The sequence below is a fragment of the Leptonychotes weddellii genome, unplaced genomic scaffold (genome assembly GCF_054177405.1).
Source record: "Leptonychotes weddellii isolate Sample4059 unplaced genomic scaffold, ASM5417740v2 HiC_scaffold_7256, whole genome shotgun sequence".
NCBI lineage: Eukaryota > Metazoa > Chordata > Mammalia > Carnivora > Phocidae > Leptonychotes > Leptonychotes weddellii.
In genome coordinates, this window is record NW_028042309.1 from 5,274 (window position 1) to 9,573 (window position 4,300).

The 4,300-nt window shown below is 49.0% G+C and overlaps 1 long non-coding RNA gene across 1 annotated transcript; it reads right to left on the reverse strand.

Moving 5' to 3' along the window:
- Positions 1-456: 456 nt before the first annotated feature.
- On the reverse strand, positions 457-2,805 carry LOC145719801 (uncharacterized). Its single transcript, XR_014142617.1, has 2 exons — positions 2,561-2,805; positions 457-2,329 (listed from the first exon to the last, which is right to left on the reverse strand). It is a non-coding gene; the product is annotated as an uncharacterized LOC145719801 (long non-coding RNA).
- Positions 2,806-4,300: the final 1,495 nt, after the last annotated feature.

The following is a 4,300-nucleotide window of genomic DNA, read 5'->3' on the forward strand; positions in this document are numbered from 1 at the left end:
TGTGTCTTTAACTTTGTAGGCTGGCACCTAGGCATCCAGGCACACAGGGAACAGCAATGCTCACATCCTAAAACAAGAGGTGAGTCGAGAGTAGGTTTCCCTAAAGACCTGTTTTTCAGTAAGAGTTACGTTTAGGTTCCATTTCTTAGGCTTTCACAAAAGCACACAGCAGATGAACTTCACGCTCAGCAAGGGAGAATCGTTGCTGAGGCACGGGTTCTCTACACTTTTGTTCTTTTGCGTTAGGTGGATGGCACTTAGGACTACACGTACCCAGGGGCAGCCGACCTAGCTTCCCGAAACAAGTGTTGAGTCGAGAGGGTCCTTCTGCCCATGCTTCTTTCTGCCTCGGAATTAATCTGGGACCACTTCCCCAGGTTGGCACACATGCACAGTTGAAAATGCTGCCACCCCGTGAAGAGACGAACTGAGCTGAAGCCGGGATTGTTTACAGACTTTTTCTTCCAAGTCCGTGTGGAGGACTCAGCGTTGCAGGCACACATGGAGCAGTGGCGCTAGCTTCAGGTAGCGAGAGCTGAGTCGAGAGGAGCCTTCTGCACCGGCCTGAGTCGCCCTAATATTTACGTATAGAACCATCTCCCCAGGCTCTCAACCACAGTACACGGTAAACGGCTTCCTCCCTCAGAGAGGTGGACGGAAGCGAAAGCACTGTATCTCTACACTGTTGTTCCTTCGAGGGAGGTGCCTGGATATTAGACTTTCACACACCTGTGAAAGAGGAATGTTAGTTTCATGAAACTAGAGCTGGTTCGAGAGGTGACTTCTGCACCAGCCTCTTTCTCGATCCCTGTTATGTAGGGAACCCGTTCCCCAGGCTCTCACCCGTGGTACACTGTAAACTGCTTTTCTTTAAAAGAGTTTACTGTAGCTAAAGCACGTTTTCTCCCCACTGTTGTTCATTCAAGGGATATGCCTGCATATTAGACCTCCACACACCCGTGCAAGAGAAATGCTAGTTTCATGAAACTAGAGATCGAAATAGAGGAGCATTCTGCACCAGCCTGTTTCTCCCTCCGTGTTATGTACGGAACCCGTTCCCCAGGATCTCACCCATGGTACACCGTAAACTGCTTTCTCATTCACAAAGCTGGATGGTAGCTAAAGCACATTTTCTCTACACTGTTGTTCCTTCGAGGGAGGTGCCTGGATTTTAGACCTCCACACACCAGTGGAAGAGGAATACTAGTTTCATGAAACTAGAGCTGTTTCGAGACATGCTCTCTGCACCGGCTTCTTTCTCACTCTGTGTTATGTACGGAACCCGTTTCCCAGGCTCTCACCCGTGATACACCCTAAACTGCTTTCTACTTGAGAGGTGGACAGTAGCTAAAGCACGTTTTCTCTACACTGTTGTTCATTCAAAGGATATACCTGGATATTAGACCTCCACTCACACGTGCAAGAGGAATGCTAGTTTCATGAAACTGGAGCTCGAAATAGAGGAGCCTTCTGCACCAGCCTGTTTCTCTGTCTGTGATATGTAGGGAACCCGTTCCCCAGGCTCTCACCCGTGGTACACCGTAAACTGCTTTCTCGTTCCGAAAGCTGGACGGTAGCTAAAGCACATTTCCTCTACACTGTTGTTCCTTCGAGGGACGTGCCCGGATGTTACACCTCCACACACCCGTGCAGGAGGAATGCTACTTTCATGAAACTACAGCTATTTCTAGAGGTGCCTTCTGCATCGGTTTGTTTGAGACTCCGTGTTATGTAGGGAATCCCTTTACCCAGGCTGTCACCCGTGGTACACACTAAACTGCTTTCTACTTCAGAGAGGGGGACAGTAGCTAAAGCACGTTTTCTATACACTGTTGTTCATTCAAAGGATATGCCTGGATATTAGGCCTCCCCACACCCGTGCAAGAGGAATGCTAGTTTCATGAAACTGGAGCTCAAAATAGAGGAGCCTTCTGCACCAGCCTGTTTCTCCCTCCGTGTTATGTAGGGAATCTGTTCCCCAGGCTCTCACCCGTGGTACAGCGTAAACTGCTTTGTCTTTTAGAGAGTTCGACAGTAGCTAAAGCACGTTTTCTCTACACTGTTGGTCCTTCGAGGGAGATGCTTGGATAATAGACCTCCACACACCCATGCAAGAGGCATGCTAGTTTCATGAAACTAGACTGTTTCGAGAGGTGCCCTCTGCACCGGCTTGTTTCTCACTCTGTGTTATTAGGAAACCCATTCCCAGGCTCTCACCCGTGGTACACCCTAAACTGCTTTCTACTTGAGAGGTGGACGGTAGATAAGTACGTTTCCTCTACACTGTTGTTCATTCAAGGGATATACCTGGATATTAGACCTCCACTCACTCGTGCAAGAGGAATGCTAGTTTCATGAAACTGGATATCGAAATAGAGGAGCCTTCTACACCAGCCTGATTATCCGTCCATGTTATGTAGGGAACCCATTCCCCAGGCTCTCACCCATGGTACACCGTAAACTGCTTTCTCCTTCAGAGAGCTGGAGGGTAGCTAAAGCACATTTCCTCTACACTGTTGTTCCTTTGAGGGAGGTGCCTGGACTTTAGACCTCCACATACCTGTGCAAGATGAATGCTAGTTTCATGAAACTACAGCTGTTTCTAGAGGTGCCTTCTGCATCGGTTTGTTTCTCACTCCGTGTTATGTAGGGAACGCCTTTACCCAGGCTGTCACCCGTGGTACACCCTAAACTGCTTTCTACTTCAGAGAGGTGGACAGTAGCTATAACTCGTTTTCTCTACACTGTTGTTCCTTCGAGGAAGGTACCTGGATATTAGACCTCCCCACACACGTGCAAGGGGAATACTAGTTTCAGGAAACCAGAGCTGGCTTGAGAGGTGCCTTCTACGCCACCCTGTTTCTCGTTCCGTGTTACGTAGAGAACCCGTTCCCCAGGCAACCGTTCCCCAGGCTCTCATCTGTGGTACACCGTAAACTGCTTTCCCTTTTAGAGTGTTCGACGGTAGTTAAAGCACGTTTTCTCTACACTGTTGGCCCTTCGAGGGAGATGCTTGGATAATAGACATCCACACACCCGTGCAAGCGGAATGCTAGTTTCATGAAACTAGAGCTGCTTCGACAGATACATGCTGCACCCGCCTGTTACTCCCTCCGTGATATGTAAGGACCAGGATCCCTAGGCTCTCACCAGTGGTACACCGTAAACTACTCTCTCCTTCACAGAGGCGGGCTGTAGGTGAAGCAACTTTTCTCTACACTGTAGATCTTTGGAGGGAGGTGCCTGGATATTAGACCTCCACACACCCATGCAAGAGGAATGCTAGTTTCATGAAACTAGAGCTGGCTCGAGATGAGCCTTTTACACCGGCCTGCTTCTCCCTCCGTGTTATGTAGGGAACACGTTCCACAGGCTGTCACCCGTGGTACACCCTAAACTGCTTTCTACTTCAGAGACGTGGACAGTAGCTAAAGCACGTTTTCCTACACTGTTGTTCCTTCGATGGAGGTGCCTGGATTTTAGACCTCGACACACCCGTGCAAGAGAACTGCTTGATTCATGAAACTAGAGCTGTTTTGAGAGGTGCCCTCTGCACAGCCTTGTTTTTCACTCCGTGTTATGTAGGGAACCCGTTTCCCAGGCTCTCAACCGTGGTACACCCTAAACTGCTTTCTACTTGAGAGGTGGACAGTAGCTAAAGCACGTTGCCTCTACACTGTTGTTCATTCAAGGAATATACCTAGATATTAGATCTCCACACACTCGTGCAAGAGGAATGCTAGTTTCATGAAACTAGAACTCGAAATAGAGGAAGCTTCTGCACCAGCCTGTTTCTCCGTCCGTGTTATGTAGGGAACCCGTTCCCCAGGATCTCACCTGTGGTACACCCTAAACTGCTTTCTCCTTCAGAGAGGTGGACGGTAGATAAAGCGCCTTTTCTCTACACTGTTGTTCCTTTGAGGGAGGTGCCTGGATTTTAGACCTCCACACACCCGTGCAAGAGGAATGCTAGTTTCATGAAACTACAGCTGTTTCTAGAGGTGCCTTCTGGATCGGTATGTTTCGCACTCCCTGTTATGTAGGGAATCCCTTTACCCAGGCTGTCAACCGTCTTACACACTAAACTGCTTTCTACTTCAGAGAGGGGGACAGTAGCTAAAGCACGTTTTCTCTACACTGTTGTTCATTCAAGGGATATGTCTGGATAGTAGGTCTCCACACACCCGTGCAGGAGGAATGCTAGTTTCATGAAACTGGAGCTCGACATAGAGGGGTCTTCTGCACCAGCCTGTTTCTCCCTCCGTGTTATGTAGGGAACCCGTTCCCCAGGCTCTCACCC